The 13,820-nt window shown below is 37.7% G+C and overlaps 1 pseudogene; it reads left to right on the top strand.

The window, feature by feature from the left end:
* Window positions 1-10,067: 10,067 nt before the first annotated feature.
* Window positions 10,068-10,939, top strand: LOC100764377 (annotated as a pseudogene).
* The last annotated feature ends 2,881 nt before the right edge of the window (window positions 10,940-13,820 follow it).

The following is a 13,820-nucleotide window of genomic DNA, read 5'->3' as shown; positions in this document are numbered from 1 at the left end:
AATTGTTTAATGTGGTGAATTACTTAAAAAATATGACAACATTCTGAAATATTTTTCTTTCTCCCTATATCAACAGAGGGGAAGATTCTAAAAAGAAAACTAGAAATATTCAGTTGTATGGCTGAGTTTAGTTCAAACTACTCTGGCCCTTAGCTGTGGTTGATTATGTATCCCCTGTGAAGCCTTCTATATCTATGTAATAATAGTCCACACAATTACACAGTTACAAAGCCATTCATTGCTCACAAGATTAGAAGGGGATTATTTGCACAGGTAATTAGAATGGGTTGTGGACTCATCAAAGGTTATTTTGAATGGCCTGTGAAAAGACACCATTTCCCATCACTCACTTAGAACTTATTTCCTCAACCCTCTTAGGCACTTTCCAGTTGGTTTATCTAACTGGCAGCTCAAATGCAAAAAAAAAAAATGGGTCTTGAATATAATTTTAAGACATAAAGAAGAATTACAGAAGAAATTTTACAATGAACAAATTGTACTGGGCTTCCAAATTGTGCTTTTTATGTCTGAACACAGAAACAGGGGGTAGGCATATGGCAATGTCCACCTTTCTCCAATACAAAAAGTTATTAAATCTACTGGAGTTGGCTAAAGGAAGCCATAATTACTTTAAAATGGAAAAAAGCCACAAATTTCCTTTCTCTTGCCTTACACATCATTTTCTTATCCCAAGTTACATATTTTCAACTTCATCACACATCAGAATGTCAGGTCAAACCCCTACCCTAAGCATATTAAAATTCTTTCCTACCCCTGGACCTGTGGCACAAACAAGACTACTATTTTAGTATCGTGATTATTTTGTAATTGGCTCATGGCTTTCCTATCTGTTGTTTTTCCGTGTCAACACGAACCACTGTAAGCATGTATGCTGCATATTTTAGCTGTCTTCAAGAAAAAGCTAAGGCTATTTCTCCTGTTGAATATTTCCACCGAGCATCACTGGTGTTTCTCTGCCAATTCTGAAGTGTCATCCCTATCAAAAGGAGACAAGGAAAAGATAGAGAGCATGACCCCGCTTCACCACCTCAGATCTTCAGTTCATTCATCCCACAGCTTACTGCTCCTCTGTGCAATATGAAAAGATATCTAACAATATTTTTTGTTATTTTTAAAATATTTTATTTTATAATTTTTAATTCAGTATGTATGTGTATGCGTGAGAATTTGTTTGTTCACCTAAACCCAGAAGTGGTGTCAGATCTCCTGGAGCTCAAGTTACAGGTGGTTATGAGCCACCTGATACAAGTGTTCTTAACCACTGATTCATCTCATAAGTTCCATGAAATGTGATTAAAATTACTTGCACAAATGCTAGCTTTTTCTGTATGTTGTAGTTATGTTTGTGTTCTCAGAACTTGAGAGACTGAGGGGTTACCAGAAATTTGAGGCCAACCTTGGATGTGTAAGTTCTAGGCCACAACAAAAGACTTTGTTTGGAAATCAACATGGAGAACTGTAGCAGGAAATATAAAAGACCCAGAGACTGATATTTGTATTCAAGCTTCAAGCTGAAGATCAGAGATGCAAAGCAGCCAAGCCATGAGATCTTACCTCTACCCAAATGGCAATCCTGTCCCCATGAATCCTCAGAGGCAAAAGGCTCTCACCAAGCCCAATACTTCTGCCTCTCCCCAGTGTGGCTGGAGAATCAGTCTCCACATGATTCCTTTGCTTTTTATACCTCCTTAGTGCTGAGATTAAAGGCATGTGATCCCAAGTGCTGAGATCATCTTTGTGTGAGCTATTTCTCTTTAGGACTGGATTAATTTTGTGTAGCTAGTGGGGCCTTGAACTAATAGAGATCCATCTATCTCTTAATCCTGAGTCCTGTGTGTACCACCACAGCCTAGCTTCTATAGCTAATTAATATGGCTGCTTTGCTATTTTGATATCTGGTGACTTTAATAAATTGTAAACAATATATCACCACAGAGAAGCCTCAAAAATGAAAAATAAATCTACTACACGACTCAGCTATGCCACTGCTTGGCAACATGACCCAACATGACTATGACACCTTGACTTATGTCCAAAGGACTCAACACCCTACTTCACTGACACCTGCCCAGCAATGTTTATTGCCCCTCTATTCAAAATGCCAGGAAATGGAAAACAACCTAAATGTCCTTAAAACATAGCTAATAAAAATGTGTTACATACACATAGAATGGTATTCAGCTGGAAGAAAAAATTAACTAATGAAATCTAGACGAGATTGTGATGAGTGAGGTAACCCAGACCCAGAAAGTCAACTGCCACATATTCTCTTTCATCTGTGGTGCCCAGCTCCAAATCTTCAGTACATGAGTGCAAAACATGAAGTAAGCACAGAAATCAGGAACATATAAAGGGATTGTCAGAGGTGCTTGAGAGTGGATATAAAATGGAAAACAGAAAAACATGCAAGGGATCTCTAACTAGTAAGTGGGGAGAGAGGTCAGTTAAGAAGAAGAAGAGGAAAAAGAAGAAGAAGAAGAAGAAGAAGAAGAAGAAGAAGAAGAAGAAGAAGAAGAAGAAGGTAGAAGCCACAAATAATGCCAAGGTTGTTTTTTGATAAAGCCTCAGAAATCATATTAGTTTATGTTTACATAAAGTTATACACAATGCATATAGGTGCCTATGTATAAATATATGTAGCTTATGATGAGGCTCTGCCCCTTGACTTGTGACAACACTCCCCACAAGAGCCAAAAACTAGCAAAGCCCCTGGACCAGGTACTAGACTTCATTTTAAGTGATCAGACACGGTAGACCAGATGACTTCCAAAACAATTTGGTACAGCTATTTTTGCTGTGCTTGGATACCTCTCAGAGGTTGAAAGTAAGTCCATATTGTTGAAGACACAGCACACTTAGGACATAGGACCTGATATATTCCATCTGTATCTAACTTTAAAGCCTCCTTCCTGCATTCTAGATACCATAGTTCCAGAAAACACTATGCAATCTACCAAAGAGAGAAGCAACTACTAGTCCTACCCAGGTACGTAACACCTATGAACCAGAACAACAACAAACAAGTTAAGATAGCTCTAAAGGTGTATTAGTGGCACTCACGTGATGATAGTAATCAACATTTGTCAAAGTTGACTTAAAGTCCACTGAACAGAAGAGAAATCATACCTAGTACTAGAAACCTAGTCAACTACCCAGGAAGATTGAGGTCATAGATCTTAGGAGAGAATTCACTACAGCAACTTAACCCAACAGAATTCCTTAACTACATTCAAATATTAGTGTTGTACCCACAGGTAAGTACAGTATCACCCCCCATCAAAGAGGCTTTTCTCATCTTTCTACTCCTCCCTATTCCAGAGATAGCCACATCTCATTCAGTGCCAGTCTTGTCACGGAAACAGGACAGAGATCAGTGTGAACAGATTGGGTTGTATTGGGCACTTGATAACCAGGGCTACTTTCAACTATGGTAAAGTATATTTGTTGTGATCAATGACTCTTTCATTAACCTCAACTACGGTTCTACATGTTTCAATATGACTCTGCCTATGGAACATTCCATAGCACAGTCAAGGTTGAGAACAGGAAACATGTCATCAATGAGAAGAGAATTTACATCTTCCAAAAGGGAAATCCCCAATATCACATGAAGTGATGCTGGTGTTGAGAATGTTTTAAAGTCTGCTGTTACTTTTAACACCAAGGTGAATGCCAGGGATGACTTGAAGAGTGAAGCCAAAAGGGTCGTCATCTCTTTCCCTTCTATTGATGTCCTCATGTTTGTAATGGGCATGAACAATGAACCACAAAAGTCATTACAGCTCACATAAGATTGTCAGTGATGCCTCTTGCTCCACTAATTGCTTGGCATTCCTGCCTAAGATCATCTATGAAAACTTCAGCAACATAGTCCATAGCATCACTACCAACCCAAAAGATTGTAGATGGTCCCTTTGGGAAGCTGTGATGTGATAGCCATTGGCTTCCCTAGAATACCATTTCCACACTCACAGGCACTGCTAAGACTATGGGCAAGGTCATCCCAGAACTCACTGAATGGGATACTCACTGGCATGGCCTTCTATACTCCTGTCCCCAATATGTCTCTCTTGGATCTGACTTGCTTCCTAGAGAAATCTGTCAAGTACAATTACATCAAGAAGGTAGCAAAGCATGCATCAGAGGGACCACTAAAGGGCATCCTGGACTACACTGATGACCAGGTTGTATCCTGAAACTTTAACAGTGATGCCCATTTTTCTACATTTTAAGGTGGAGCTGACATTGTTCTCAACAACTTTGTCAACTTCATTTCCTGGTATGACAATGAATATGGCTACAGCCACAAGGTTATGGACCTCATTGCCTACAGAGCCTCCAAGGTGTAAGAAGCCCTCGACCACACACACAGCAAGCACTTGGGAAGAAGAGAGGGGCCTTTGGCTGCCGCTGAATCCGTCACCATCACTCAGACTCCCTTCACAATTTCCATCTCATAATTTCAGAAGGGGAGAGGTTTAGGGAGCACCACTCTCTTTAATACCATTAATACAGTTCACTGACTCCCCCAATCTTCTTTATATACCAAATGCCAACCATTGTGGAAAACGACAACTGAGCACAAAACAAAAAGCAATGGATTTTGGGGAGCCCAGCCACAATGGATATACCTGCATACAGGCAACTAATGGCTGCTGAGAGAGGAGAATTAGCATCTCCCAGAGATGAGCCTGTTGATTGGTTATCTAATTCAAAGTGGTCAACCTTGAAACCAGAAACACACAAACAAAAGTGGATTTATGTTGTATTTTTATTATTGTCCATATATATGACAATCAAAAGGAAAAAGATTATTAATTTGAGAGGGTGGGACTTTGGAGGGATTGAGGAAGAGTACATGAGAGAAGAAAGAGAAAAAGAAAAGAAGAAAGTGATATAATTATATTTTAAGTAAAAATGTAGAATAAATGGTAAAAAAGCACTGATTTATTTTTTAATTAAAAATATCCAAAAAACAAAGATAAAATTCCAGAATTAAAACAAAGCTTTTATTTTTATAAAATGATTTGCATAAAAACTCATATTTCACCTTGAAGATGTACTCAATCTCTAAGTTTGCTTCATTCTTTTGGGGGTTGATGGTATAAACCTTCTAACACTGATTCTTATCCTTAATCCCAGACAAGAAACTCACAGACTAAAATGTTAACTACACTGTCTAAAAATATGAGGATATTTCCAGTATACTTTTATCTTGATTTCAAATATTTTCATTCTTATAAAGAGGCTGGGATAAAAACACATGAGATGATCTAAGTAGTATGTACGTGAACTCATTTTTATTCACACCGTTACCTTAAGGCCCAGAGCAATGGCCAGGCAGAAACTTACATTCACCTTTCTTTCTAATGATCCCTACACAAATCCTCCACTACCTTCAGCTGACAGAAGAATCCAGTTTGGGAGACACAGTCATCAGCATAGCTATTGGCCTCACCCAACCTTTAGTGGGTGCCAGTTTCGTTTCTGATTTTCTGTCAAATGTTCCCTAAACTGACAGATAAATGCTTTTAATATAATCTTATGGATCTTTTCCAAGTCCAAAGTCTATAACCTAAAGTTAACCCACTTCTGGCTTTAAATCCTCACACTTTGGCTTTCCTCTTAAACTGGCCCCTTGCTTGAATAACTAATGAGTGCCAAACCTAAATTAGGCATATTTCTGAGCTGCAAATTCACTTCCACTTCTGAGTCACTGGCTGTCACCTTAGTTCCTCCCTCACCCCTGTGAACTCCAGGTAAGTACATTCAGAAAGTGCTTGGATTCATTCTGTTGCTCATATTTTGTCAATCATTTCCCCAAGTTCAACCCTCATGGAATGTTTAATCACATAACCTCCATGGGAGGATACTGCCCCTCCTAGAAACCATCATTTATCAAACAAGAATCTCAGGACAGATGCAGGATGCCTCTTTAGGAAGTGTTGGTCAGAGAGGCTCAGTCCCCTCCTCCCAAACAACACAAGCTATTTACATTTCTCTTGGTTACCTAGCACAGCTAGAAGAGAATAATCTAATGGCTCATACCTTTAATTACAGCACCTGGGAGGCAGAGGCAGCCTGCTCTCTGTTACTTTGAGGAGAGTTGATCTACACAGTGAGTTCCAGGACTGCCAGAGCTACACAGTGAAACTCTGTCTTGAAAACAACAACAACAAACACAAAAAGTATTTCTGTAAGCACTACTCAATACTATTGTTTTTGCTAAATTGATATAGTGCCAAACTGTTGTCTAAATTAATGATGTTTACACCTGTATGCAAATACTATTCTCATCTTTAATCAGAGAAGTTCTCTTTTCTGTGAATGATGGTAAATAAAGAGGGGACTCATGGCTACACTATATACTTAAAATAAGTTATGGCTTGGAGTTCAGACCTAAAGAGGATATTTATCCCAACCCTCTAAGGCTCAGAGAATATCCTGGAAGAGAGGGTGGAAAGAATAAAAGAGCCAGCCTATAGGAAGAAGGTGTTTGAAATGTTATCTTCTGGACTTGATGCAGCCATTACAAATACTACGGTACTGTACCTGTACAAGACTGGGCTTATAATAACCAATCACAAATTGAGGAAGGCTCATGTGACCCTACCCTTTCATGCTAAACTTTGGCAACTAACTGATGGGTTGTGGAGAAAGAACAGTCATTGTTCACAAGGTTCCAAAGGTTGGTTCCAAACCTGAGCCTCACTGACAGTCCTGACTAAAACCAGTGGGTCACAAAACCAAAAGGCACAAACACGATGGAGGGACCTATAAAGAAAAAGAAGAGGATGAAATGGGTGGCAGTGAAGTAAGAGAGGGCGAGTGGTCAGAATAAACAGAATGCACTGTACACTACATAGTAATGAAAGAGTCAAAGAATAAATTTAATAAAAAAATAAAGATAACATGAATTGGGCTTATTGACATAATAACCTGGTTGGGGTTGTAGCTGGTTCAGTGGTAGAGTAGCTTGTCATGCACACACAAGACCCCAGGTTTGATTCGTAGCACCAAAATAATCAGATAATATATAAATAAATAAATTTCTTTCAAAACTTAACACAGCTCCAATTACATTAAATAGTAATAAAAAACTTAATTAGACATTACTTAATCCAGCAATTTTATTTACATGTCACATTTAATAAGATATAAATACTTTGATTCCTTGTTTGGGCTCTAGAAGTTTACCTCTGAGTCTTTAGAATAGGTGTATGTGTGTGTGTGTGTGTGTGTGTGTGTGTGTGTGTGTACATGAGAGTGCTTATGTGCCTGTACATACATGAGAGCCACAGCATGTGTGTAGAGGTCAGCATAACAGTTGGTTCTCTTCTTTCACTATATGAGACCTGGGAGTCAAACACCAGTTGTCAGGATGAGTGGCACATGCCACTGCCTGAAACCAGTGAGTACAAAAGAAATTTATGTATGACTAATATAGAAAGTCTGATGCATTAAAGGAAAAATTAACAGGATGAAAGTGACTACTCTAATGCCTCCCTCCCCCCTCCCTCCCTCCCTTCCTCTCTCCCTTCTTTCTTCCCTCCCTCAGTACTTCATAAAACATCACTCAAAACCCTAGGCTAAAAATAGTTGTCACACTGTGTTTGCTGTTGATCTGAACACTTACAAAGTATCTAGATTCTCTCTGAGTACTTATCAGATATTCATAGACTATAATTTGAGTTCCAATGTAAGTCAATAAATGTACTAAATTTTCAAAAAAATGAAATTCTGATAAGCTCATTGTGTAACAATGATGGAATCAAATTAAAATTCAATAATTATGAAATATTTTGAAATTAGTATTTAGAAATTGAGCACTTCATATGTAAAGAGTCCATAGAATAAAGAAAAATTTGAGAAAAACATTGCAAACTGAGTAATTATTTAAAAACAATAAAAGAGGACACCATATTTACCCGAGTAGAGCCAAAGTAATACTTAAAAGGAAATGTATATTTTCATACCTATATCTGAAAATGTTTTAAGTTTCATTATTATTTTTATTTTGATAGCATTGAGAGAATAAGAAAACCATACAACTTCTTGATAGAAGAGAAAAGTACTTAATACCCATTTATAGTTTTTTATTCCAAATAGGTTTCTTTAATATGTTTTTAATTGAAATAAAATTGTATCACTTTTCTCCCTTTCCTCTCTTAACCCCTTCCATGACCCTGATTCTCAAGTTGACAGCCTTTGTCTTTGATTATTAGATTATTGTAGTTATATCCACATATGTGTGTATGTATATGCACAAATATGTAGATACAGCTTGCTGGGTCTTGATGGGGTAAGTCCTTCTGTGTATATGTTTGTCTTATTTGTTGATAAATAAAGCACTGTTGGCCAATAGGGAAGCAAGATAGGTGAGGCTAGGAGTTGAGGAGGATTCTGGGAAATTTAGTAGAAAAAGGAGTTGCCATGTGATCCCAGGAAGACAGGATGCATAAGGCCGGAGTCCTCAGTAAGATAAGTCCATATAAAAAATATAGATTAGTAGTTATGGTAGATATTTAAGACTGAGCTAGCAAATAAGAAATCCTAGTCATTGCCCAGCAGCATTGTAACTAATATAAGACTCTGTGTGTTATTTGGGGGCCCCAAAGCAACTGCAGAACCCAGGCAGCTGGCGGAAGAGTTATCGTTACAGGGTCTGGTTTCTTTGTTTTCATGTTCATATGTATGCTGGGCTGATTGATCTGTATTAGATGGTCAATAAAGTGGATCACCCCAGGAAGAGGCCAAGTCTCCCTTCAACAGCTGCATGTAGTATATAGTTCCTCAAATACGTGTGGGGCCCTGTAAATATTTTTCCCTTCCGTGTTGACATGCCCTTGAGTGTTATGTGTGTTCTACCTTGTTTATGCAGCCAGTTCTAGAAGAGACTGTTTCACAGTTGATTGCCTGGTTTTCTGGGATTTATAATCTTTTGGCCCTTCAACCATACTGTTCCAGGAGACACAGATGGAGAAGCTGTGCTGGAGATGTATCCTCTGGGGCTGGGCTCCCTGTCTGTGAATCTTTGCATTGTGTCCAGTTGTGGTTTCTATGATGGGCTCTGATTTCTGTAAAGAGAGGCTTCTTCTTTTTATAAAGTTTTATTTAAATTTTCTCATATACTATATTTCAATCATATTCTTTTCCCTCAACCAACTCCTCCAAGATCCTCTTCACCTCCTATCTACCCAATTTCATATTCTTTCTCTCTCATAAAGACAGATAAGAACAAAATCCAGACAAATAAACTAAGAAAAGGAAGAAGGAGGAGGAGTAGGAGAGGGAAAAGGAGAAGAAGGAGAAGAAGAATGAGAAGAGAGACACTTCATAAAGCATTTTTGATGATAGATGGTAACTACACTTATCTAAGAAATGTGGCTCCTTCACAAAAAGGTTTGTTGACTCCAATTTTTTCCTAAATTCCCAGAAAATAAGGGGCTTTTCATTGTGTCAATGTAACACATAGCTAACCTCAAACCTAAGAGATTTTGAATGCATTTGCCCTGTGTTGGCAATGTTTAACACTTTCTATCCCACTCTATCCTTGAAGCTTAATAAGAAACAAAAGGCAGAGAGAAAAAAGAAAGCATATAATTTTGAAAATCAAAAGAAGTACCTTAAAGGACTTTCAAAGCCAACTGTAATTGAATATCATTTCACATCCACTAGATTGGCTAAAATAAATAAAGTCAACAAAACAAGCATTACTGTGAATCCTGGTCCACCAGAACAGTCAATCACTGCAGGGAGAGTATGAACTGATTGAGCATTTTTGAAAATCATTGTTATTTTTCTCTAAATACCACAATAAATGAAAACATGTGTTACCAAAAATACTTGTATGAGAATAAGAAATTGCAGTTTTCAAAATTACCAAACCTAATGTCCAAATACCCCTCAACAGAGATCAAAAATAAAATTGTAGTATATTCATAATAGTAATAAAATATTATCAATTTAAAATATTATTATTGCTTTTCCCCCAGTGCTTCTGGGCCTGAAGGTCTGTGTGGATCTGTGATTACGAATTTCTGTTCCACAGGATGGGGTTTGTGAAAGTTGCCAAGAATAATGCCTACTTTGAGAGGTATCAAGTAAGATTTAGAAGGCAGTAAGAGGGTAAAACTGACTACTATGCCCAGAAATGATTGATGATCCAGGACAAAAATAAATACAACACACCTAGATACAGGATGATAGTTCATGTAACTAACAGAGATGTCATTGGCCTGATTGCATGTGCTTGAGTAGAAGGGGAAATGATGGTTTGTACAATGAATGGACAGGAATTGTTGGTCTGACAAATTATGCTTCAGCCTATTGCACTGGCCTGCTGCTGGCCCACAGGCTTCTCAATAGGTTTGGCATAGACAAGATCTATGAAAGCAAAGTGGAGGTGACTGGAGATGAATACAATGTGGAAAGCATTCCTTGTCAGCCTGGGGCCTTCCACTTGCTATTTGGATGCTGAACTATAACTGGCAATAAAGTTTTGGGGATCCTTAAGGGAGGTGTGGATGGAGGCTTGTCTATCTGCCATAGTACCAAATGATTAGCTAGTTATGATGCTGAAAGCAAGCAGTTCATTGCAGAAGTACATCATAAGCATATCATGGGTCAGAATGTCACAGACTGCATGGGTTACCTAGTGGAAAGGTGAAGATGCTTATAAGAAACAGTTCTCTCAATAAAGAAGGAACAATGTAATTCCAGACACTATGGAGGAGATGCATAAGAAAGAACATGATGCTACCCAAGAGAATCCGTCCAGTCTATGAGAAGAAGCCTGAGAGGGAAAACGAAGACCAGGTGGAACCACGCCCGAACCTCCCTTACCTATAAGAAAGATCAGGTTGCTTGAAAGAAGGCAAGCTTCCTGGGAGTTTAGGAACAGGCTGCTGAGAGCTAAAGCATCAATAAATAAAAGAAGCTCTCTCAAATTCCCTGTGCAGTAGCTCAGTGTGGTCTTAGACTCAGAGATCCATTTACCTCTTAATCCTGAGTACTGGTATTAAAGGTGTGTACCACTACTGCCTAGCTCTATGGCTGCTGGGATTAAAGGTGTGTATCACCATTGCCTGATCTCTATAGATTGATACTGGCTTTGCTTTCTGAATCCTTAGGCAAGTTTTAACAAGTCATAAATAACATATCACCACAATTCTCCTTTTTTCTCTAATACAAAGAGAAGAAGGCCACAACTAACATAAGAAAAACTATATACAATAAGTACAATAAGTATATATACTATATAAGGCAATAATTACATCAACGATGTCTGGTCCATTTGACAAATTCAGAGAAAACACTCCATTAAATATTCTATCTTGGTTAGTCCAAAGTCTTGCACCTAATTTATTTTCTATTCTAATTTGCATTATCAAGTTATCTTTTTATATCACTCAGACTTTTACACTTTACACCTCTTTAGTGAGTTTCTTTTCTGAGTCTGGAAAATGACAAAAACTGTAACTATAGTAACTAGTAGTCTTCAACTCCATCAAAGACCCAGGAAGAAAATATTAATAGAGTAATGAGGAAGTGCAAGCAAGCAACTTTCAAAAAATGTGAGAAATGATAAAAACAGCTTGCTGCCTGCAAAGTCACCCAAGTTTCCTCTGTAACGTTGGGGAATCCATCTTAGGCATTATAGGCCTAGCATCTCTGATAGACTTTTCTGTGAAGCAGAGTTTTGAAGGACTGTCTCACCTTGTCTTGGAAAAGATTGAGGTCACTCTCTTTGGTGTCCTGTTTGTTCATTTTGGACAGCATGATGCCAGCAGTAAAGGCAAGGGCACTTTACCTGAGATAAAGTTCCAATCCCTCAAAGTTAACATTTACCTCCTGAAGAAGCCAGTTTGAATACCAAGATTCTTATGATATAATACATACAAGACCTGCGTATACTAGACCTTCAATGATAGCATCATTTATCCATACTTTTAATTTTGATCTCTGCTCATTTATAGAAGTTTTCCAATATACTGGCTTTGTGATTTTTCCTTACTTTTTTGTTCTCTCTTTTGTAGTTTTTCTAAAATTGAGAGAAGTTTGATTTATTACAATAGGTATTAGGCTCTTTAATACCCTGGGAGTGGTTTCCACGGTGATAAGAGAGGTCTGAACTGAATTTGGCATAGGGTTTTGCATTGGGGCCTTCAAGAAGCCCCTCAAGGCATTTCCTGATGGCAAAGAATCATCTTGACAATCTCTTGTCAACCTACATTCCTTTGTCCAATGCCTACCTTTATCATACCTTCTGCATAGTCTAGAAGTGAGGGGTGTTCTGTTTGATATCTATCTATCTATCTATCTATCTATCTATCTATCTATCTATCTATCTATCTATATTATTTACAATACCTTTTAAATTGACCTTGCTTCCACAATTAAAACATTTGACATTTAGATTTTTCTTTAAGCCTCTTGAAATCACTTCTCCTACCCATGTATCATCATCATGGTCATGAATTTCAATATTGATTGTTTCTTGGATCCAATCCTCCAAAGGCGCTGATCTTGTTTTTAAATGCCTAATTATCATTTTGCATTGAGCATTAGCATTTTCAAAAGCCATAGTTTGAATTATTATTTTTTCTAGCTTCAGAATCTGATAACATTCTATTTACTGCTGATGACAATCTTTGTAAGAAATAAATGAATACTTCTTTTGGGCCCTGTATAACTTTTGTAAATGATTAAATTTTCTTTCCCACTTCTCCAATTCTGTCCCAAGCATTCAAAGCTGCAGCATGGTATAAATCAAAGAGGTGATCATCATATAAACATTGCCTTTCTAAATTAGCATAATCTCCTCTTGAAAGCCTTTATTATTTTTCTCCATTCATTTATTTAGCTCATAAATAAAGTCATGCACAATTATGATACATAATACAGTATGTTCACAATGGCATGGCTAAATTAAACCAATTAACATGTTATATCACACATATTCATCATTTTTGTTTTGAGAACACTTAAAGTATACTATCTCACAACTTTTAAAGTATAGCATATTGTTATCAACCATATTTATCATGCTCTCAGTAGACCTCAAGACATCACAGAGTCCATGCCTCTTGTCCAACTGCAGTTTTATATCCTTAAAACAATCATTTCCCCATTGTTAAAAGATCCACATTGAAGCCTAATAGCCACAATTCTGCTCTCTGCTCCCATAAGTTCATCATTTCTAGGTTACACATAAAATTGAAATTGTGTGACATTTGTCTTCCAGTGTGTCACTTATTATTTTTTTCATGTGACTGTCTCTACCCAATTTCTTTCCCTTCTTAAACACATGAGCACATTTTAAACACACTGTAACCTGTATTTTGGTTTTGTTTGTTTGTTTTTGATCTGGACCTGCTTTACTATGCACCTGTCACCTTCTCTGACCACATGAACCAAATCTTAAACAGTATATGTGGTTTTTGCACTGGAAGCTGGCTCTGTCTCACTCTGTCCCTGAGAGCTCAGCTTTTTGTCCTTCAGTCCTGGCCAAGCGTTGCATTTAACTGGAAGCTTCATTAACTGCCCCAGCTCTAGGAAGTTGGTGCCTGTACTTAGGCATGCATTTTTACTTAGCTTATTGTTTCTACTTAACATGCTGGCTGCTCATTGTATGAAAAAGCTGTACTTCTGTATGCTACCAGCACTGGCCTACTAGGAAGCCTTGTCTTTTTTCTAGCTTTCTCAGGTCCTACATAGGCATATATGACCCATGGTGGGCACCAAATGTAGTAGACTTTTTTGGACTGCAAGTCCCAAAATTAATACATGGAGATTTA

The sequence above is a fragment of the Cricetulus griseus genome, chromosome 2 (genome assembly GCF_003668045.3).
Source record: "Cricetulus griseus strain 17A/GY chromosome 2, alternate assembly CriGri-PICRH-1.0, whole genome shotgun sequence".
In the NCBI taxonomy this organism is placed as follows: domain Eukaryota; kingdom Metazoa; phylum Chordata; class Mammalia; order Rodentia; family Cricetidae; genus Cricetulus; species Cricetulus griseus.
The sequence above is the reverse complement of the archived record's forward strand: the minus strand, read 5'-3'. Positions and strand labels throughout refer to the sequence as shown.